General features: G+C 42.8%; 1 long non-coding RNA gene across 1 annotated transcript; it reads left to right on the forward strand.

Annotated features, from left to right (window-relative positions):
- Window positions 1–21,381: 21,381 nt before the first annotated feature.
- LOC309371662 lies at window positions 21,382–24,239 on the forward strand. Its single transcript, XR_014169245.1, has 3 exons — window positions 21,382–21,440; window positions 23,605–23,672; window positions 23,932–24,239. It is a non-coding gene; the product is annotated as an uncharacterized lncRNA (long non-coding RNA).
- Window positions 24,240–24,818: the final 579 nt, after the last annotated feature.

The raw sequence follows: 24,818 nt of genomic DNA on the forward strand, positions 1-24,818 counted from the left end.
GATAAGAACAGAAATCATGCTCCGGCGGTGCAACAGAAGCGGGAGGCCCCATTAGCTAAAGTGGTGCTTCAGGTTAAGAACAGTTTCAGGTTAAGTACGGATCTCAGGAACGAATTAAGTACTTAACCCGAGGTACCACTGTAGTTCATTGGAATGCATTTTCCATATGAATCTCAGCATGAGAATACAGTATATACAGAGATATCAGAAAGTGTGCATAGCCACGAGCAGATTGTAATATTCTCCAAGGGATTCCACCATTACCACTGTAATGCTGGCAGTGTAAGTCCTTACAACTACTACCATTGCAATGGGAACACCATGGGATAAATCCAGCCTCATCTAACCAACATGCTTAACTCTAATGAATCCATGGCGGAGTTAAGATCATGGAGTAAGCTGTCCTGTCAGGCTTAGCTAGGTCACATCCCCTCACCTTGGGAGGAAGAGCTAGCTACCAAACTCTTTGTTCTCCCACTTTCCACCATTCGTTTCTTCCACCATGTGAGCTGACCAGGAAGGATGTCTAAGCTGAGCGCTCCAAGCTTAGACTGCATGGCTTCAGAAAGTAAAACAATTCCAAGCAAAAGCAGCACGAAACAGAAGAGGTGGATCCACCCCCCACCCCCCCACCCCCGCTAAAAAACCTAACTATCAAAGGCCAAGGTGTGTTTTCAGCATGCAATGGGAGCTGTCTAATGAAGATGCTAGATGCATCTCTGTGAAGAGGGAGTTCCACAGAAAATCACCATCCTGGCCACCATTCCCTGCAATCCTTTGCCTAGGATTGTGCTGCGGAAGTTCTTCTTCAGCAGAAAGCAACACAAATGGATTGTCCCTAATGTCAGTCCTGTCACAACTGATAAAATTAATGTACCATTTTTTCTTCATAATCTCCTTTTTAATCTCAATTTTGCAATGATGAATCACTTTTATCACGTCCCATATTAACATGCTATTCCATAGGGAATTTTGACCTAGATGTGAAAAAGCGAGGTAATTTCTTTCTGGATTTTCCCTCAGCATTCAAAATCAGATGTGTGTAAATAAGACCAATAGCACAAACATACTCTGTGCTTCAAAGCTGGTGATAAAAATGTAGCACCAACTACACGTAGCAGCTCTGGTGACCATTGAAGTCATTTGGATTCTGCCCTCAAGTGCTTACAGTCTAAGCGAAAGGAATATAACAAAGGCAGAGGGAGAGAACGGGACTCAATAAAAGTAAGGAGGGACTGTGGGAGAAACACAAAGAAGATGTTCCTCAGTAGCCTTGGAAAATATGTAAGGGTGGATCTATCAAGAAAAGGGGAATAATATTGCAGGCAGGCATGATCACACCACTTTGACGCACACAACATATGCCAGATTTTCTCTTTATACTCACATAATGTTCAAATCATTATCCAGCATTTTTGATTCTGTGAAAAATCACTGAAACCATAAGATGAAAAGCTTTGCAATGCTGCGACCTTTTAGGCAAACAAACTACAGAAGCTCCCATCTGTTTGAGGACCAAGGGCTATGGGCTGTGGACGAACTTATGTCATCCCAGAAATGTGTTCACCCTCTCAGAATTTTTCCAAGGAAAAGAACTGGGGGGAAGGGGGGAGGGGAATAAAGAAACCTGGAGGTCTTTCAAAGGGATTGCACTGTAACCAGAGATGCTTTGATTTCAGAACAACAAACTGACATGCCATATTGAAATTTGGACAAGCACCAGTTTGGCAAGCACGTTTCCACTGGCCTCCATTGGACTGTGACCTTTTACTAAAAGGGAACCTGCTAGGCTTTGAAGATTTCAGTGCACCAGAATGAAAATTAGCAAAGCAGCACTAACAGGATAACCACACCGAGGGGTCTCTGAATGCAGGAGGTTATGTAATACTGATGGAGTGAGCCTGCAGAGGAGCAGACTAGTGAGCCAAATAGGAATTTCATGTGTGTGATTTCCCTGACAATATAAGGTTCCCTCCCTCCTTGTTCTAGTAAGAAATATGCTGGATCATTTTCTACTCCAAGTCATTTGCTCCAAGGTAAAATCAAGGAAACACCAAAATAAGAAATGTACTAATGAACAACTTCAATTTCCCTCACCTAGACTGGGTTAAATGTGTGTTCCAGTCACAACAGAGAGGCAAAATGTCTAGATATCCTAATTGGCAGTGTCCAGAACAGTAGGTGGTGGTGGTGATGATGATGATGATGATGATGATGATGATGATAATAATAATAATAATAATAATGATGATGATGATGTCAAAGGCTTCTTGAAAGCTTCATCCAGAGTTTATACGACAAGCCTAAATCCTAAATCTTGCAGAGCAGCAAATGCATGGTCTAGAATTTTGGTCTTCTATAATTTAGGCTGCCATTCTTAACACATTTATTAGAGACCAAGTCTGAAGTTAGAGACACTTTTCTGAGTATATGAGCTTATGGTTTTTAGTGTAAAAGGCAAACAGCAGTAATTCTGAAGTCTGACATTCTCCACCTTCACTTTCAGGGGTGAGATTTTATCTGACAAAGTAATAATTCATAAAGCAAGCCAGCAGTGCCTTGGCTATCCAAGAGGTGACAGCAGGGCTTCCATTAATTGCCCAGGAAGTCTAATACTTGAAACAAGGAGGTCTTGAGCAGATGGAAAGAACAAAAGGAGGAAAATTTACACACAAATCTTAATTGATTATACGGCGGTGGTGTGAGAAGGTAAGAATAATTAGTATGGTGTCACACCATGGTGGCACCATAATAATTTCTTATGGGCTTGATTTTATTGCAGATATTAATATTGTACAGCTTGAGGTGACTAGATCAGTGTTTCCCAACCTTTTTTGGGCAAAGGCACACTTGTTTCATGAAAAAAATCTCGAGGCACACCACCATTAGAAAATGTTTAAAAAATTAACTCTGTGCCTATACTGACTATATATAAAGTAACTCTCTTTAATAGGAATCAAATAAACACAAAGAAAGTATTTTATAATTACTTTATTATGAAATAGTAAGTAAACAGAAATATGAAAAATTATAAAATATTTTATTCAGTGCGCAACCTGGGCCACAGCCCCCCCTTCCTCCCGACCCAAAAATTGTCTCTGTCGGGAAGCACTTTAAAATGACTGGCTGATTCCAAAAAGCCCCCCCCTTCCCGCCAACAGCAAGCAGATGGGAAATTCCTGGGCCCCCGAAAGCAAGATCGTCCTTCAAACTACACCCCGCCCCGCAATCACCTTGGGTGCAACTTCCGTAATGCTTGTGCAAACCTCCTTTTCCTGGCCGTTTTGCCCGTCTAAACGGCGCGCCTCTCCCCCTCCCGCGTCAGTGACACCAGTGACAAAACGGCAGCCCCTGGAAGCTGGCAGTCATCACGCACGCACGGCGGAGGGAGGGAGGCGGGCGGGCGGCTGCCCCCTTTGGCTCCGAGACGGCTAAGCGCCACCGTCCATCCCCCCACCCCGTCCGTTCCCGTGATCGGAGCCCAAGCGTGCGCACGGGGGGGGGGAAGGAGGGCGCGGGGTGGGTGGAGGTGCTTCCCTGCTTCTCTCTCTCTCGCTCGCTCTGCTGCTCCCGCCGCCCGGGAAGGAATAGGTAACCTTCTGCCCATGAATTATGCACCGCGCGCAGAGATTCCTGCGGGCGGGCGCCGCGATCCACAGACACTCCCCCGCCCAGCTTAAGAACGAGCATGTCCCCCCCCATATTTTTTTGTTTTGTTTTCTAAGCGTCCGTGCAGATTGCGTTCTCCTCCTCCTCCTCCTCCTCCTCGCGCGGATCCAGAGGGCTCCTCCGCTTCCCAGCCCAGCCTCTTCTTTCCTTTGCAGTTCGACGGGGGGGGGGAGATGGCGCCGTGTCCTACTTCGGAGTGAGTGTGTGTGGCCAGCGCCAGCGAGGAGACCCAAGTTAGGCAGAGGCTTTCCGCGGGGCGGAGGCAGAGAGAGAGAGAGAGAGAGAGACACCGAGGAGTGCGCTCTTCCAACGGAGCTCCCGACCCACAAGCAAGGCGGCTCCGGTGTCCCCACGAGCGCACACACAAAACATGCCCGCGGCCAGAGACGTGTCTGCCCGCACAAGCCTTAGTGACTCCCACGGCACACCAGGCAACGTCTCGCGGCACACTAGTGTGCCGCGGAACACCGGTTGGGAAACACTGGACTAGATGCATAAAAACTGACTCCTTTTGGAATAAAACATTGTCCAGACCCATTAGATTGTTCCAAATTTTACTTGGAGAACTTTTTTCAAAACAGAACAAAAACATCAAAGATACATCCAAATAATTCCATAAGGCATATGCTTGTCCAAGCATAGGCTCAGCATCATCTTAAAAATAACTTTAAACAGGATTAAGATCAAAAAAATCTCTCTGCCCCAATCCAGTCTCCATTGCAGCCTGAGGCTGTGTGCTCCTGAAGAAGATCATTGCATCCTTACTTCTACAGAGTCTGGGAACAAAGACTCCAGCCACCACCCTTCCAAGATGGCAAATTTGCAATTCACTAGCCTGCCATGTGATCTAAAGTTAAACACCTCATCAGAGCTATCAGAGAACAATAACAGTTAATTATCAACCCACCAAGGAGCTCAGAGAGCTCTTCTTGCTTTTCTTTAGCATCAATGGAAACTTCCAGTTGAACCCTTTCAGCAATACATATAGGCGTACTCCATTTCAGTGTCAATTAAACAATTATACTTAACAGGTTTTGTTGCCTTGTATGCTGTGCTAGGCATATGGAGCCTTGTGGTGCATTTTGGGGCTTCGACACAGATTACATAATTTGAAAGATGTATCTCTATCCCAGATAATTGAAGAAGAGAAGGAAGCAGATTTGCAAAGTTGGGTTATGCTGAAGTTGATTATGAGTGGCATTTAACTAAATTTTACTCACAGTAGACTAACTAAAATTAATGGACCTAACTAGTCACGTTCATTAATTTCGATGGGCTTAATCTGAGTGAAGTTTGTGCATTGTAGGGCTGCTTCCACTCATGTCTATGGAACCAAGATCTCAAAGGCTAAATCCTAGCCTGGAAGTTTTCAAGCCTCTTACAACATTTTATCATTATTAGCGCCTTTCCTTCCTCTTGCCTCTCCCTCCCTCGCTCTCACACACACCATGTCAGCTCATTGACATCAGTGGATAGACTGTCAACCATAGCTACAGGGCAGAAGGCAGGATTAACTCTTTCTCAGGATCTTCTGTTCTCTTAAAATAAATAATGTTTGTGTACAGCCCAGTAAACATATAACTAGTTATTTTCACAGCAGAAAGAAATGCTTTGACTTCTGCTAAAGGTAAAGGTAAAGGGACCCCTGACCGTTAGGTCCAGTTATGAATGACTCTGGGGTTGCGGCACTCATCTCGTTTTACTGGCCGAGGGAGCCGGTGTACAGCTACCGGGTCATGTGGCCAGCATGACTAAGCCGCTTCTGGTGAACCAGAGCAGCGCACAGAAACACCATTTACCTTCCCACCAGAGCAGTACCTATTTATCTACTTGCACTTTGACATGCTTTCGAACTGCTAGGTTGGTAGGAGCTGGGACTGAGCAACAGGAGCTCACCCCGTCGCGGGGATTCGAACCACCAACCTTCTGATCGGCAAGACCTAGGCTCTGTGGTTTAGACCACAACGCCACCCGCATTGACTTCTGCTACTCTTGCCGTTTTGAGATTAGTTGTTTCCCAACTGTTTACTTCCCCCCTTTTTAGTATCAGATTAAAGATCAGTGTACGCCATCAATATTAGAAGTCCCTATATTATTGATTGGACATGCTCATTCTTATGAGAAACTACAGTAAGACAATATGGCAAAGTTGCAATAACATAGCATCTGCAAGAATGCTGCATACAACCATGTATTGTTGCATTCCTTGTTTCCTCCCCAATTTAGCTCTGTATAAGTGAACTATTTAATTTCCATGTTTTGCTTTTGCACCATTTCTTATTGCTTCTGTACCTGACTAACTGCTCCCACAAGTGTAGTCACCATTGTCTGGTGCCTTTGTTTTGAAGGCAACTTGAGGATAAAAATGTTGCCTTGATTTGGTTCCAAGTGGTTTGGCATGTGCAAATATAATATCCTCAAGGATGGTCTGATGCTCTGGGAAACAACAATCCTCCCCTGAATAATTCCAGCAAAAAGCTGGAGAAGAGAGACTCACACGAGGCAAGAGTTTAAATCAACAGTGTTATATGCATCTAAAGCACAATCCTATATGTGACTGCATGGAAGTCAATCCCAGTGATTTCAGTGGGGCTTACTTCCAGGTACATAGTTATAGAATTGCAGTCTAAAAGGACATGTCTCCCACGCAACAACTAGGGTTCTGGAACATCTCCCGATGTTCAAATCCTTACCTTGATTTCTCGTTACTTTGGTAACAATCATGGACCTTCCATTCCTCAGGCAGTCTTTATTTCCATCTCTAGATGGTAGCATTCTGGGGTTGTCCATAAAAGGCTTAGGTAATCCCAGGTAAGTGTGCGTATCAGCCTATGCTGTCTGGGGCTGAAGGGCTGCAGTTTGAAAAAACTGGAAGACAGAAGCTTGGCAACGGCAGATGATTAGGATTGTCGCCTTAGAGAGGTCATTTAACAAGCCTAGGGGTGAAAACAGGTGGGCATTTTAAGTATACTGGAAAGTGCTTTGAACCACATCTACCTCACCCTGAAGCAATATTTTTTGGAATATGTGTTCACTCCATTTTAACCACACTTAGAACATCTATCTGTCCTTACCCTGCATTAATCTTGATTCCACACAGTGTAAGTAAAATTCCCAGGAATAACTCAACCTCACAATCTGCCTCCACATTATTCTAAGATTATATATCTGTCATTTGCTTCACAAGCTCTTAAGGCTTGCTGTGTGTTTGTTAATCTCTTATCAGCCTCCAGGTGGGAGCCTCAGAAGGATACTGTCTCCACATAAATTTGGCAGGGCTCTCTTTGATTCCTCCATCCTGAAATAACTGGCACATTTGCTGTATTTAATGTTTCATAGATCATGATGATGATGATTGCTGCCTATTTCCCACCACTCATTACCCTCATTATCAGGAGAAATGCTGTACATATATTTAGTTCAGCCTGGCTTTTGACAAATCGTGAATAAATTTGAGAAATGTGGGTTAGGTGGATACTGAAGGATTAGCAATTAATGAAACAGTCACGCCAGAAAATGTGTCCAATTCTACAAGGATGTGTCTTGAATCCAGTCCTCTTCAAAATGTTCTCTTCCTTTCCCCTGGTGAACATGTGACCTTCCCGATGTCACTGAACTACAACTCCCAGCAGCCCCAGCAAGCATGGCTAATGATTCTCATTCCTGCCCCACAGTATTACGTATGTTCACTGAAGCTGAGTGTAGCCTAGATTTCTATAGAGGAGGTTGACCTCTCTGTGGATGACAGCTATCCCAGCCTTGCTTTTTGGATGCAAACGTAAACCAATTGTCCTGAATGAGGGGCAGTTACTCAATCACTATTGCTTCTTACCTTATATTTAATGCGAAATGCCTTGTGTGCCCTAAATGCTAATGGACAGATTCAGTCACCCACCTCACCCTCCATGAGGCTCCTGATACCCAAACCATTGTGTGGTGCATTTGAGGAAGGGTTGTGGTGTGAGCACCCAACAAGTGCAAGTAAGGAACCAGCTATCTCAATCCCTAAATATGACCATTGCCACCCCATTATACATATAAGCATGCTGTTTCAGCTGCAGACAGACCACCATTTGTAAAGCTCCAATTGTGAGGAAATGATCAGCTGAAATTCGCTCAATGATTAGCAGGTTGTTTTCATGAATGGACAATTAACCTGGACTAGGGTCTGAGAAAGGTGGGTGGCAGGGTGACTGTGAAACTAGCAATTCTGTGCTTGAAATGAGACAGAGCAGGTGTGGGAGTAGAAAGAGAGGGAATGGAAAATGAAGATAAACAGGGAAAAAAGAGAATTGCATCTCAAAGATGCTGGGAAGGATTTTAGCTAATAATTTCACAATAAGCATTTCCCCTTTCCAGCATCTTCGAGATAACATTCATTTCTTCTTTGCATTACAGGATGCTATGTGGGTTTTGTTGGTTTCCTCTTCGAATTGGGGGTAAGTTTGAGGGTGCAACGATTGCACACATTGCTTGCCAGAAATCTTGCAGGGGTTTATTTGCCTCTTCTGAACCATATTTGTACATCTGTCAATGAAGCACAAAGCCTCCAGTTCTCTCTTTCATAGAAAGGAAAGTAAACCCTATCGTGCTGCCCCTGGAACTTCTCTCGCTGCCTGGAAGTGGGAAGCGCACAGCGCTGGTGTCAGGAACGAGATACGGTTTCCTTGGAGAGAAACTGTCAGCTGGTGCAAGTTGAGGCACGGTGGGAGAATCAGCATTTCTAGCTGAAATGAAAGGAGAGTCTCGAGGCTGCCTGCATTTCAGGATTTGAGAGCCATGTTTGATCAGTGGCTACCAGGGATGAAGGCTGATCCAGAAGCTGAGCATCCAGTCAGGGCTGACTCGGGAGATTTGTGAGATGGATGCGAAGCTGACAGGCTGGAATTGTGGAATATTCAAGGCTGGCTGTAGACATTATGCTGTCTGAGGCAAAGTTGTCACCCACCTACCTATTCCACATACAGAAGCTAGCTGCAGTTGAACCTTAATTCGATTTTAGCAATGGTGTTGGGTCCAGCACGGCACCTGAGGGGCAGAGGAGTTCTTTAATTTTATTACCTGCCCTTCACCAGCAGGTTCCTAGGGTGGTTACAACAAACAGTTAAAACAGATTACATCAAGAAGAATAGGGTGGGTCCTGAAAACACACATTTCAGGTGTCTAAGATTAGGGTAAAGAGATGTGTCTTTATGCAGGGTACAGCACAACCTATGTGGTGCGCACACAGCTCTCTCCTCCAGAAGACAACAGCTGTGGACTTCCCCCACTCCCCCAGCACCTGCTGCCTCGCGTGGTTGATTCACTTTGCCTAACGGCAAATACCCTGAGAGTATTACAAGCAGTAGTTGAAGACCTGACTTTTGTCCATCCAAGAAGCCTCCAGCACTGATGAGAGGTGAAAGCTGGAGGAAAAGACCCAGGAATGGTGGGAGATGATGGGAGATCCATCTGCAACTGTTGAATCAAGAGAAAGTACAACCCACACATGGAGACTGAGACGTGGACAGTCTCCAGCAATGTCAGACGATGTTGGCCCAGGTGACAGTGGTACCTCAGGTTAAGTACTTAATTCGTTCTGGAGGTCCGTTCTTAACCTGAAACTGTTCTTAACCTGAAGCACCACTTTAGCTAATGGGGCCTCCCGCTGCCGCCGCGCTGCCGGAGCACGATTTCTGTTCTCATCCTGAATCAAAGTTCTTAACCTGAAGCACTATTTCTGGGTTAGCGGAGTCTGTAACCTGAAGCGTATGTAACCCGAGGTACCACTGTAATGCCAATGCCTTTAAAAGCCTTGCTGCACCTTTCAGACACCAGTTCCTGCCCCCTATCCCTATGCTGCCTCTTGAAGCAGCTCACCTACATGGCTAGACTAGCTTGGATGGAACAAGTAAACATCTTATGGACTTCGTTCTCTTAATACACATGTACTCTATGAAGGCCTTACTGCAGGCATGGGGAAACCGTGGCCCTCCAGAAGTTGCTGAACTACCATCAGGGCCAGCCAATATGGTCAATGGTCAGGGATGATAAGGCGTTGTAGTGCAATAGCAGCAGAATAGCTACAGGAGGCCCCTGCTCTTTCCCTGCTCTTCTTACACAAGAAGTCTTTGAGTTGTGAAAGCAAAGCCCATCGGCTTCAGAACTGGGACTGCTTTGCATGCAGAAGGTCCCAGGTCCAATCTCTGGCATCTCCAGGTAAGACTGGGAATGTTCCCTCCCTGAAACCATGGAGAGCCATGGTCAGATGGTGTAGACCAGTGTTTCTCAAACTTGGGTCTCCAGCTGTTTTCAGACTACAGTTCCCATCTTCCCCGACCACTGGTCTTGCTAGCTAGGGTGATGGGAGTTGTAGTTCAAAAACACCTGGAGACCCAACCTTGGGAAACACTGGTGTAGACAATACACCAAGCCAACTAAGGCAGCTTCTTATGTTCCTGGTTTGAGATAATGCACCGTATAAGCCAGGCCTGGTATAAGCAGTTGGCATAATGGACAGGAGGCAAATTGCTGGCTGCTAGAATTTACCCCCAAACAGGAGGCAGAACGTACTCCGGATAAAGAGTTCTTTGAAGCTTTAGAAGGTGTACAGTTTGGACTGGGAATGGGGTGAAGTGGGCCGGGAAACAGTTCACAACAAGAAAGGGAAGAGAGAGTCTTTTTTTCACAGCTTGTCACACGGTTAATAAGCAAGAATGCACGTTGCTGGTTGTACCGAGTTTGAGAATTCTGGGGATTCCAGGTGAGATGGAGGATGCAAACTGTGTTTTAAATGATGCGGAGAGCAAAATAAATGAGGATGCCTTAAGATGTACCAGAGCTTTTCTTTCTCAAATGCAAGTTTACTGTTTCAAAGTGAATTTTTCTGTATGCTCACCGTGTGCATGTTGCTGAATCTCTCTTCATCTTATAAGAGACTGGAAAGGAGCTGCCTGTGGTTCAGGAGATGCTAACTTGTGTTGTGTTTTGACAAGAACCGTGCTGGGGAGAATTGTGGGTCTGTTTTCATGTAAACAAGCACGGACCAGGCACTGAGACAATGGGTTTTGCAAGAGTTAAATCTCATTTTTTTTTTTGTATTGCTAAAACTGGTGATTTTGATGGGGAATAGGTGGGTGGGGTTTTGTTTTTTGTTTTGGTCCAGAGGGTGGAAATCAGTAACATGGAAGGGTTTGTTTTTTTTGCAGTAGGTGACCCTGCCTTGCTACTAGTGGATGTGTGGTTGCTGTTCCATCGATGGTATTAGGAGGCATTTTACTGAATGTTCCATGTGACTGCAAAATGATTGCTCTACAGATGTGCATATGAAGAAGGAGTTTTGTAGGAGGGAGAAAGCGAGAGATTGAGTTGGCTGAATGCAAATGCCTCTTTATCCAGGCAAGCAAAAGATACTTGAGTTGGGCAGAGATCAGAGATAATGAGAGGTGTAGCTGGTGAAAAAGAGTCTCAAGGTGTTGATAAAAAGGCCCAGCGGGTCACAATTTCCCCTCAGGCCTAAGGTGTCCTGTATCTGCACTAAATAGTTCCTGCCAGTGGTGTTAAAGAAGGAGGGAAAATATGCTTTGCTAGAAAAACTTGAAGATGAAGCTTCATGTTGCATTCCTATTATTAAGTGTGTGACACACACACGAGTCGTGTCAATGTTTGTGTGTAATTGTGTGTTGGGTGAGGAGTTCAGATATTCCACACAGGGATATTTAATGAATATTAATGACACCGTGAAGTAGATGCTAGATTGTTAGTGGTGTGCAGAATGCTTAGATCATGCTAATGGTACAGGCTGATTCTCTGAAAGCCTTTCATGTTGATCTGAGATTTTAGTTTCCATGGCAACCTTCAGTGTTAAGAGGGGTGCTGTTAAAATGTATTGCAATTTTGCCTAGTCTCTCACTGAAAGAAAAATGTCAGTGAAAAACATTTGTGCCCTCACTCTTTGTAAGAGGGCCTCTTCCCACCTCCGTATTTCATTGCCTGCATCTATACAACTTCTACAGGCCAAGGTATGCCCGGTTTTGTTAGTGACTTACTCTGTGTCGCTAACAAAGTGTTACCTTTTCAGCGAGCATCATCTGATACCGTTTGAAGCAATATACAAATTGATGTTCCTCACAACCATGGAGGAACTATAAGGTAAAAGAAATTAGCTTTTATAGTGGTTGTGGTGAATAATATAAAGATATTAGCTTCTGTTCTCCAGAATTCCAAGAGGAATTATTGGTCCCCTACCATACCTTACACCGTTTTTCCTTTTTTGGCATTCTGACATTCTGCTCATGCTCAGAACATATGTTATATGTAGAGGGTCGCCATACAACGTGAAATTACTGTCCAGGGGGGAATTTTGAAAAATCAGCAAAATGTCCGGGGGGGGGGGTGTTTCTGGAAGAGAAGAGCAAAGCAGCTCAGTGCTCTGCACATTTGGGACCATGTTTTCCGGAACAGTTACTTCAAAGTTCCACATCATGGAGAGAACCGATGCGTGTTCAGAAAGCTCCCAGCTATGTTGGCTCCCAACTTGTGAGTGATGGGTGGTGGTGGTGAGGACATGACTGTGGGGGCTGGGCCAGAGGGGGTTTTAACTTTAGGTTACGAGGTGTCCTCGTTTCCTGGGGACAATCCCCAAATTTACAAATCAGTCCCCTGACAAAATCCATCTATTCAGTAGGAAGTTGAAAAGTGTCCCCAGATTCATTGGAAAAAAACCTGGTAACTATGTGGCCAGCATGACTAAGCCGCTTCTGGCACAACAGAACACCGAAACCAGAGCAGTGTATGGAAACACCGTTTACCTTCCCGCCGGAGCGGTACCTACATATCTACTTGCACTCTGATGTGCTTTCGAGCTGCTGATTGGCAGGAGCTGGGACCAAGCAATGGGAGCTCACCCTATCATGGGGATTCAAACCACCGACCTTCTGATTGGCAAGCCCAAGAGGCTCAGTGATTTAGACCACACGCCACTCGTGTCCCTTAAATTTGTATACCACCCTTCAATTGTAGATCTCAGGGCAGTTCAAGAGAGAAGTGACATGGAAGTGTTGTCTCCACATTAATGACAAACTATGGTTTACCACAAAGTGTAAACTGGGCTAATCTGTAAAACCACCTTTTCTAAGAACAAGCACTTGACATAAAATTACAATGGATGTTCCAGTCTAAACCTGCTGCTGTACAGGTTTACAGGGAACCTTCAAATTGTGGGATTTGAAGCTCATGAGATGTACTTTTTCAAAACTGATGAGGATGGATCTGATGTGTGTTATGTGAAAGGTAGTGACTTTTCTTTGAAAAGAGAGAATAAAACTGGATGTTCCTTAAATACAGAGTTGGAAGTCACTGAAAAGGAGTGGATTATCCCCCAGGTTTGCTTTTGTTGTGTTTCCCCAGCACACTGCTTAAGTCCTATGATTCCATCTGTATTCTGTGGCCAAACTTCCTAATCCTTGCATTACTGAGCTAGGTCAAGAGAGCTACGATTACATTGTGAGCAAATGCTGCACAAAGCCTACTGGAAATGTTAACATCAGGCAGTGCAGAGGAAACCAGGGCAAAAATGGAGGCATAATTAAAAATTAGAAGTTGGGCTTCAGAAAAGAAGATTAAGGTATTAGACCAAGTCGAAAGCTCCAGGAGCTGCACAACAACACTTAATTTTCATTCTTGGCTAGACAGCCAGGGGGCTTCATGGATTCAATAATGTTCCACTGGTTTAAGTTTCATTCTGCATAGAAACGTGCTCCATCCGGCAGGAAAGGTTCAATAGATAAAGCACAAAAGAAATGGACTTTATTGTTTCTGGGGTGGGAAACGGGCAGTTTCTTCAGTTTGAAACAAAATTATCAGCACACACTTTCTTATGTAGTTGATCATTCTGTTTTGAATGCATCAATGATGTGTGTTGTATCCAGTGCTGGTCATACTCAGAGCAGATGCAGTAAAGTTAATGGGTGTTACTAACGTAGGTCCATTTATTTTGGCAGGTCTGCTCTGAGCAGAACTGTGTTAGGTACAAACAAAAGTATAAAAGATTTGGTGGGGGGCATGTATGCCACAAAACAGACCCAGTTTATGAGAGAGTGCTCTGAGATGTACTGCACCTTATTTAGTCATGGATGCTTTAGTTGAGATTCTTGCATTTCAGGGGGTTGGACCAGATGATTCTATACCCCCTAACTTGTTTTTCTTTCCTTTTTATCTTTCCCACTGAGCCTAGGAGCAGGCATTAATACCACACGTAATGGGCAGGAGTATGGGTTTGATTCTCCACCACAGCCAGTCATTCTTAAGCTGGCTATATCAGAAAGTGATACCTTGAATGTTCAATTGGGGCATTGCAGAGATGGTCTGATGTCAGCTGAACATGTGGAGACAAACAACACATCCCACATCAAATGTTGAGTAATCAAGCCATGACAGATCCAGCAGTGTACACGCATGTGGGAAGTCTTCCTCTAATAAACATATACATACTCTGATGGTCTGGGCTCTGAAATGTTGAAGGCTGCAGATGGCAGTATCACCAGGGGGCAGTTAATGCTGTTGCCTTACTTGAAACTCACCAAGACCCTGCAAGTATGGCCAAGAAATGATGCTGTCTCCCTTCAGCTGCTTTGAGGCAACGTCTGATAGACAAGTGTTCTTCAACCTTGATTCCTCAGGTGCTGTTGGACTCCAACTCCAGCTCAGCCAACGGTGAGAGATGATGGGAGTTGTAGTGCAGCAACACCTGTGGTTGATGAAGAACACGGTGGTAGCCTAAAGGCAGAAGGAAGGAATAGTTCTCTTGAAGGCAGCCTCTTCTTGGTTCCTGTCACCTTCAGAACTGTGTCTAGCAAGGAAGTTATTAATCCCACACTGCATAATAATGAATCTAATAGCTGGGACTGCCACAGATAATCAGTGATGACTGCTAATAATGACGGGTGTAAGATGTGGGCAATGGAACAAAACCAGAACCAGCCCCTGGCCACCCCTCATTGCCTCTTCGTCGCAAGCCTGAAAGTGATAATTCTCCAGCTGGCATAAGAGCGAGATCTTCCTTCAGTGCCTCAAAGCCCCTCTAGCTTATATCTCCAGCAGAGAAAACAGCTGTGCCTGGTGAGGTGGCAGCGAGTGCTCTACTACTCCCTCAGGGCCCAGATTAATCTTGCATGTTCTTACACCGAACAGCTGCAGTCTCTTAGCTACTTATCTCAATGCTCTTCTCCCTTTCTAGCCTCTAAGCATTTCTGTCACACTAGCCTGGACTACCTATCGATCAGACGCTCTCAGAACTGTCCGACCTAAGTGTTCTCTTGGATCCAGGTTCTCCTTCCTCTCCCCTTCAATCATTTTGAACACACGAATTGTGACCCCCATTCTGAACTCCATATAGCAGCAGAGGTTGCCGACGTGGGGTCCCCATTTGTGCATTCATACTTCTGTCTTCCTCCCCAATATCTTCATGAAATTGTCTTCATGCAATTTCCAGGGAGGGAAATGAGGTTCCTTTTCTACATGCAGAAAACCATGGGTTAGTCACCTGGTTTCCTTTTGCATATATTAGGAGGTAATTAAATACATGAATGACTATTGCATTGCCTATGTTACATATTAAAAGTCACACTGGATGCTAAAGTGTGGTATGGTGTGCCCTTTTCCGGACACTCCATTCTGTTCTCCACCCTCTCTTGACTTTCCATTCCATAAGAGTAGCCAATGTTCCATGTCCACTGAACAGTCCAAGTCCCCACTTTAAGGTTTCCCCCCCTAAAGCTTAAAAGATGCATTGAGATTCCTCCAAGTATGCTGAAGTAATATATTACCCTGAGCCCCTTTGGAAGGTAAAGTGGGGTGAGTATGCAATTAATCATAATACAGTACTTTCCTTTTGTGTGTGGATGGTGCTGTTTTGGCTACATAAAGGTCAGCATTCAGAGAATGGATTTTCTTCTGATATATACCAAGATATTCATGAATGCCCAGACCAGTGGCTCTGCATAGCTCATTGTCATGAGATGACTTTTGAATACTACTACCACCGAGTGTAAACAGAGCTTTTACATTCTGGCTCTTCATTCACAGGCCAGCCAGTAGCACTAAGACTTCAATGGAGTCAGATATGCTTGTGCTCTAGAGCAGTTCACTCGCATCCTTTGAAATTTGGTAAAATTTTCACTGGAGCTGAATAATAGTTTGTAGACAGCATAGAATCAACATGATCTTTAAGAACCTTTTGAAAATAAACCAGAAGGAATCGTGTGGGTAAGCAAAAGCTTCAGTGTGCACTGACTGATAAGCAACTTGAGAGTTTTCCTATTAAATGAAAGAATTAGACGGGCTTTGAACAGAGAACAAACAGCGCAAAAATTCCTCCCATTATTTCCTGCTGGGACTTTGGAAGGAAAAAACCCGTATTTTCAGCACACCCTGTGAGAAGTGCTTGATTTACTCCATTTCAAATCGCAACATTGGAGTTAGCCAAGAGACACCCATGTTTGCTGTCATTGTAAAATAATGTTTATGCTAGGGTTTTGGTTTTTTTTTTAAAAAAAATTATAGCACTTTTTACAGAGTTCTTTGTATGGAAGATTATTATTTTGGAAAGACATTGGTTTTGATTTTCTAAAACTAGATTCGTGTAGATATAGGGAAATGTTGTCTTATTTTTTTCCACCAAATGTAAATGAACTGTGAAAAAGAGTATGAATTGAAAGTTGAGACGATAGATGTACCTTTCTGAAGTGTAGGTGGGTTCCCACAAGGCAAGACGCAGTGTTAACAGCAAGAACCTTTATTGAACAAACAAAACTGGACAACAGGAGCAAAGCAAATACTTATATTCATTTCTGGAGGCCTGGGCCATTCCCACACCCAACGTGATTGGCTGTCTAAACATCCAAGCTGCAAAGTCAGAGTTTAAGTGCCAATGGCAGAGGCCCAAATCCTGAAATGTTCTGTGATTGGATATCATGTATCAAATCAGAACACAGGGGCTCAAAATCCTTAGTCCAGACTCAAGCTCAGGCAAACACAGACCACAGAATACATAACACTTTCCCTGTTTATCTGTTTGCTTTGTAACACCAACAAAAAAAACCTTAATACAAGCAAAAAAATAATAATGTTTTTTTTTTAATTTAAAGGAAATATTGGCATTTGTTCAGCTTGTCTCAATGCCCTTGAGATCTGAGTTCAGGGGCAGTCAAGATGCTATCCTTCAGATTTTGTAGACAATAACTTCCATCAGCCCCAGGCATCATGACCAGTGGTCAAGAATTATGGGAGTTGTAGTCCACATCTACATCTAATGGTCACCATGTTGGCTACCCTTGTCCTCGCTGCCGAAAGCAACGCCACAATTTGCAATACTCATTCAACATGCCGCCAGTTGTTTCCCAGAAATAAATTGGGAAGATGTATTTTTGGTCCTTTAGCTGCATATATAGCTGGATAGTTTAGGCAGAATCTCCAAGAAGGCCAGAAATTAGGACAGTGTGAATGACATATGAAAAGCTGAATTTCATGTCATGTTTGGATGAATGGCATGCATGCTGAGCGAAAATTAAGTCAGCTAAAGCACTGTGGTTCTTGCAAGAAATCTTATCTTTTTGTCCCTCAGGTGTTTTTGGAACTGTAAATGAATGTTAAACCTTTCCTTTTTGCATTTAAGGGAAGCATCCCTTGGGAAGTGACACTTCCTTTACATGCACATTTAAATATTTGATTAGTTACTGTTTACACCTCTCTAGTTTGTTATGCAACAGAGATAGTTCACTTCCTATCCTATACCTCTCCTCTTTTTTTGTTTTTGTATAATGAGATTCCATGTTGAAACTTCAAATCACATAATAGCAGACACCTGGAAGAGCTTTGCCCACAGGAGTTTTACCTTCAAATGCTGGTGTCACTGACACACTCAGAAATACTTTTGCTGGAATCCTAACTTCACTTACTTCTGAATGGACATGGCAACAATTGCACTGGGTGTCAAGCAGGTAAGACTGGCACTCCCAAGTCATGAAAGGATCCAGCAATTCGAAATGTGGTATTTCCTAATTTCTTTGTATGTCTATTTATTCAAGGACCTCAAACCCGCTCTCCGTTAAATTCAATCTCAAAGCAGGATACAATATAATAAACATAACAAATAAAACATTATTAAACCAATGATATATGAAATGGATATAACCTTAACAGCAGCAAAGGAGCAAACTCCAGCAAGGGCAGAGCCCATCTCCAACAATAATGACTGTACTGCACTTGCTTGAAGTCCCCTCTTCTGCACAGCTTGAAGCTCTTGATGAAATCCCTGTTGATGCAGACGTTCCCTTGTTCTCTTGACCCGAGGCTCCTGTTTTAATGAGACTGTTCTATTGCATATTTTAAACTATGGACATATTTTAATGTTTTAATTGGGATTCTTTTACGGTGTCTTTTAATTATTGTATTTTAATGGTGTTGTGAAATTGGTTTTTTAAAAATATTTAGTGAACTGCTTAGAAGCCTGTTTTGGCACTAAGTGGTATATAAAATAATTCATAATGAACAAACAATGCTTATTTATTTATTAATAATTAATTAATTCATGTATGCCCTCTTTTCCTCCTGGCCAGATCACCACAATTCTGAGCACACATACTGGAGAGTAAGCTTCACTGAGCTCAGGGGGACTTACTTCAGAGTATACATGCTTAGGCTTGCATCACGAGACATAGTTCTGTTACCTTAAACAATAATGAATGTTACCTTTGGCAAAACACTTTGGTAGGTCTCTCTCTAAATATACAGTTGCAACTGAAATGATTTACAATGGAGGTTGAATAATTTAGATTGCAACTATGTGTGTATGTAGTGTGTGTGTGTGTGTGTGTGTGTGTGTGTATCTATCCATGCACAACCAACAACATATTTTGGAAACAGTGTATGTGATTAGTGCGCAGAAAAACCAAGAAGAAAATATTACAGCTATTTTTTTTTAGTTAAAAGAGATGGGCAAGTTATCCACAACATGTTTGACTTCCTGAAGTCCATCCTGTGCACTTCTAAGACTGCCCTTTTAAAAAGAACATTGAGAACACTATTATGGGTTTCCACCTGCCGACTAAACCGCTTTGTGGAAACAAGTCAAGAATTAAAGCCTGTCAATAATTGGCATTGCCATGAGCTATTTAATTTCCTTTGAAATGAATTCATTATTATTCCCCAGACATCAATCAGATTCCTCATTCATGGCTGAGAAAGCTCTACAGCAACAAGCCTTAAAATATGAATGAAGTGTCAGGTGGCAATTATTGCCAATTATGAATCTGGCAAAGGAAGACATAAACCGGAAGTGTCGCAGCTGGGTGCCTAAAATTAGGTGCCCAACAGTGCCGCTCTGTGCACCTTTACTCAGAAATCTCCCATTGTGTCCAACAGGTCTTACTCCCAAATAAATGAACACAGGAGTGTAGGAACTCAGAAGTAAGTGACATTGAGTTCAATGAGCCTTACTCCCAAGTAAGTGTGCATAGTAGGGGTGGAGAAGCTTTTCCCCACTAAGGGTCCCCTTCCCTCAGGAGTAATGCTTCAGGGGCTGCATGTCTGTGATAGGTGTAGTCAGAGATGCAATTCTATACATATGCCCTGGAGAATAAGCCTCATCAACCCATGTGGTACTTTGGAGTAGACAAGTATAGGAGAATTAGGTAGGTAGCTGTGTTGGTTTGATGCAGTCGAAATAAATTAAAAAATTAAAAAAATGTTCAGTAGCACCTTAGAGACCAACTACCGTAAGTTTGTTCTTGGTATAAACTTTCGTGTGCATGCACACTTCTGCAGATACCATGCATGCACACGAAAACCTATACCAAGAACAAACTGAGTTGGTCTCTAAGGTGCTACTGGACAATTTTTTATTTATGTATAGGGGAAGACATGCATACTTCGTCAGACAATTCAGGTGTGCATGTGTTCAATAGCGACAGAGCCTTTTCAAAGCCATATACCAATGAATCATTTATTATTTCAGGGCAATGACACATTTTGAGTTATGTTCTATGTGTGATCACTAGTGTCAGATCACAGCTGAGTAGCAAAAATGAAAGAAAAGTCCTACATGTGTTCCAAGTTGCCCGTATGCAACAGTGGCCAAGGACAGGGACTAGCTCAGGTCCCAACTTCACTTTCCATTTAAAGAAGTATCATACCACTTTAAACAGCCATAGTATTCACCCCAAAGAATCCTGGGAAGTGTAGTCAGGGAAATATGAGTCCTCTAACAACCCTTAACAAACCATACTTCCCAGGATTCCTTGGGAGATGCCACGACTGTTTCAAGTGCTATAGCACTGCTTAAATGTATAGTTCAGGTGGGACCTCTGTTTATTGCAGTGCAAGCACTATAAAGCCGTGCCTCTTCAAATACCTCTATTGGACTCAGGAGCAGTTAGGGGATTGGTTGTGCAGGTTGCAAGAAGCCACAGAGATTCCATTGTGCCCTGGGCTCTCTCCTGCTTATTTGTTTAGTGCCAGGGAGGCCAACTTGCTTCCTTGTTCCTGTGCTTTTAATGGCAGCTTAAATAGGAAGTGATACTGATAGCACCACATCCACAAACTGCTTTGTCAGCTTATTCCTGCAGATCAAGATACTGTTGCTGGTAAAGAATCCGGACAGGCTATTTTTCTGGCCAATTGGCAACTAGGTTATAAGTGATAGCAATGGGTGTCCTGTAATACTTAGCGGCCGAAACATGGTCGCAGCCTCAGAGGAATCTCACTTTCCTGTATGGTCTGTGATAGACAGCTATTAAAGTGAAAATCCTCCACGGTCATTAAAAAGACATCAGTAGAAATTTTTAAATGGAGGCTTAAATTACTTCTGGATTTTTCCCATTTTAGCATTGTTCACATGATAACTTACTATTAGATGTCAATTTGCCGTAACGCATTCTCACAGTGAATGCAATACGAATGTGAACAATATTTAGGGTTGATTGCAATATTCTTGGCGAAATTGCCTACGTATGGGTCCAATGCCATTTTTAGTTTTGTAAGAAAGGCTTTTCTGGACAGCTGCAAACTATGAATGAAATGCGCCAAGATATAAAATTGGAATTAATATGATTAGGTCACCATTTTAAGAGACATATCAAGGACATGAGCCAAAAGAATTTCAAGAAAAGTTCTCATTTGAGCTGAGAAGTGTTATTCATTTATGCTTTAATTTAAAGTGAAGTAGGTAGCTGAATGATCTCCTGATTATAAAGCACATCCACTTAGAATAGGTTACCACTGGAAGTAATAGAGCATTATGTTTATGGCCTATGTTAAGGCACCTAACACTTAATTTTCATCTCTTCAGGCTGATGCCTTTGATGGCTTCCTCATTTCATATCTGTGGAAACTTCAGTAGTTATTCTAAAACATAACCTCACAATATGCTCTTTGTGTGTGTCATAAATGCACACATTCCAGTCATCAGGTTGAAGGATGTGGGAAGAGTAGACTGTCCCACTTGGAGGGAACGGCTGGCCGGAACCTGAATAGGAATGCTCCTTTTATGAGGGAGGATATACTGCAATGTTTTGTTTCAGAGCTCACTTGTGATATAAGAAGGGGGAGAATGACTCATTTAAAAAATAGGTTTCTCAGTGATTATGACTGCCTTGTCTGTGTTCTCTTTTCACTTCTAGAACATCATGTTCAACCTGCCCCTTTCCCTGACATCATTGTGATGTGTGATTAGCCACTCTGGGTCCATATCACTGGCTGCCACTGGTGGGAAGTGGCCTCTTGTAGGCCAGCATAAGGTAACAGACAGCAGGCTCTAACTGTGGGATCTAGTAGCAGATTGCATAAGCCCTTCTGGATCACTGGGGTAGCTCATAGGCAAAGGGAACAACGTGCATGTCTCCCATTGCTCTACAGAGCCACCCTGATATTGGTGGAGAAAGCATGCCACAGCTTGTCTGCCCAACCAGCGAACACAATCTTGGTAGCCAATCTGGACCCTGGTGGCTGTTTCTGTTGCTTATCAGCCAAAGTAGCTGTTTTACCAGGTACTTTGTTTCCTCACTGGCTGAGTCCTGTCCTGAGCTTTGTCTTACTTGGAAGCTGTACCTGAATTAAGCTCCAAGCCAACCATTCTCCAGCCATCCAGTCTGTTTCCCACCCTGTTTCCCAGCTAGTCACCATTTCTGACATTTGGTAAAATGAGTTCTATTTCCCCCCGTTTTATTAATACTTTAAAGTATTTCAGTTATACAAAATACAGTAAAGTGAAAAAAGAAAGAAGGTGCAATATATGCACACACACACACACACACACACACACACTATTGCTAATACATATATGATTATTAATAACCTACTGCATTCTGTATAAACTCATTCCAAATATCAATATATTTATCCAAACAAAGTCTGCATCTATAAGTGATCTGTTCATGTTGCAAGTGCTGTCATGTCTTCCATCCATTGATTAAATGGGACCATATTTTTATTTCTCCAGTTCATCAATACTAGTCTTTTGACCATAGTTAGGGGTGCGTAGAATCCATTCCCATTGTCCAGTTGTCAACTTCCATATAATAGGTATATAATTCAAGAGAATATTTTCCTCTGAAATCTTAAGTTTTTCCATACAGCACAGTCAAATTGTTGCAGTTGGCTTCTTAATGAGCAAATATTTTGGGCTTTCTCTTTCTTAGCTAGGTAGTTGCTGTTTTTATGGATGGTTATATTGAATGGATTTTATTCTGTGCTTTGCCATAATACCAGTATGGATGAAAGGTAAGCTATGAAGATTTCAAAATAAACAAATGAATAAATAAATACAAACTGGAATATGCAATCCCATATACAATATGATCTGACAGATAAGACGGAGTAATTATTTGTTTAGTTTCTTACATTTATATCCTCCTGCTCTTCCATCATGGAAGTCAATGCAGCATATAGGTGATTCCTACATTGTCACCCATCCAAGCACTGACCAGATTTATACCTGCTTAGCCTTAGCAAGGTGGTGGCTTCATGTGCCTTTGGCCCATACCCTTGGTCCAAATAATACTAGTTCAGCTACTCAGTAAAAAGAAAGGTAGGGTCTCACACATCAGGGAGAAATACAGAATGTATACTATAGGACAGAACTGGATGTTATTTTTATGCCTCTGTTTTATCACTGTTACAAAATTATCTACATAAGAATAGTTGCAAGCATGGGGATGAGAGTAATGCTCTTTTTTTCTCATCACCCACTGAGCAGAACGAATGGCAAATTCTGCAGGTGAATTTGAGGGGGCTAAACATACTTGCACATTTCCCCAGCTCCTCATTTCATATACTGTACAGTATAACAGAAAGATAGCTAGAGTGTAGTGGGGACTCACGAGGATACATTTCCATGTAATCCAAGTGCTAAATCTTTTAACCACCCTGAATATGTTGGACAGGAAGGCCCTGTAGCATTCTGCTTCTACTTCAACAATCTTTTCGTCCCCAGGGAAGAGGTTTGTTTTGCTTTGTGTAACATGACATTTCACCAACACTGAGCTTAAAAGAGTTGTGAGATTGTGGCTGGTGATTTACATAAAATACAAAGGAGCATTTTGGTTGTCAATATTTACACTTCGTTTTCTTCTTTTTAATGCTTAGCCGAAGAAATTTGTTTTAATGCTGCCAAATGGGAGTTTTCCATCACTGTCAGTCACTTGCATGATATAGCTTCATTGAGAGCATTCATTGAAGCGGGGAGCAGGAATACTACATAAACAGTGGTGGAAAATGTTATTGCTTATTTTGGCCGGATATATTGGAAGCCATATTTTATTATTTTATTTTAAATGGAGAAAAGGTGAAGCCCTCAGACTTGACTAATACAAATGTATATAAATTCTCAAAATAAATGAATAAACCCTGTGGGAGAAACAAAACAAGAAGAATGATTATACTCTTTCTCTCTCTTTATATTAGGGAATCAATAAAACAATGGCCATTTTATAGATATGGCAAAGGCCCTGGCTTTTGTACTGATGTTGCAGGTAGGAGATACTATTTTGTGCATGAATTTCAATTAATTGATTATGATTTTATGTAAACTGTGTTATTTTTAGCGTTGTTAGCCACTCTCAGCCCGGCTTCGGCTGGGGAGGGCGGGATATAAATATTTTTTTAATTGTTATTATTATTAAAACAACTTCTTTTCAAAGCTACTACATTACCACTGTGAAAGAGGGGTGTGTCCCCCCCTGAGGCCTTAGGTTTTGGTGATTTTATTTTGGATTTCATTTGTCTTGGCAGGGCTAGCCAAGATCTAAGGCAAAGTATACACTGGGGGGCTGAAATCAGCATATACACTGCATGCAGAATGAACTAACGGGATGAAGCAAGTTCAAGGTAGGCCATGAAGGGGAAGGCTGGGGAAACAGTAGGTGAGAATTACTCATGCTCCTTTCAAGAGAACAAGGAAAGCCTAAGAAGTCAAAGGAGGACCACACAGAGAACGGGAAGGATACATTTGTGTGTGAAGAAGCGGGCCCAGGAATCAGTTTGTTTTGTCAGCATGTCAAGCAATCTTCTCCTTGACTGGGGACCCCCTAAGTATACAAGCAGGAATCTGCTCTGCGTTGAGAGGACCCTTTTCTTCTGAATAAAGACCTAGCAAGAGTATTTATTTATTGCATTTATACCTCACCTTTCCTCCAAAGAGTTGAAGGAGGCATTCATGGCTCTCACAGCCCTGAGATGCTGAGAGTTGGTGACTGGCTCAAGGTCACCCAGTGGGTTCCATGTCTCTCTGAGGATTTGAACCCTGGTCTTCCAGGGTCTTCCAGGGTTCAGATGGCCATCTTTGTCATGGTACATCACTGTTTCCTTTCCCTTCCTTTTGGCGTAACGCACAGGGTCTAATGACTGATCAAAATCTGTTCCTTGAACTTAATTGCTTTGGAAATGAATTTGCAGAAAGTATTTGCCCCCTCGGTCTTCACTTCTGTCGCATTGCTTATAGGCTGAGGTTGCCTTAACCAGCAAAAGACAACTACAGTTCCAGCATCACTGCTTGTACACTTGGCAGAGGATGAATTAGATATTTGTCACTTTTTTTCATCACACTGTGCAGAGACTCTTGTGTTGCAGAAGGATCTTGCTTGTTAAATCTGTGTGAATATGTGAGGGAGGGTTTATAT

Source organism: Podarcis melisellensis (genome assembly GCF_964234715.1).
Source record: "Podarcis melisellensis genome assembly, chromosome: 6".
Lineage (NCBI taxonomy): Eukaryota > Metazoa > Chordata > Lepidosauria > Squamata > Lacertidae > Podarcis > Podarcis melisellensis.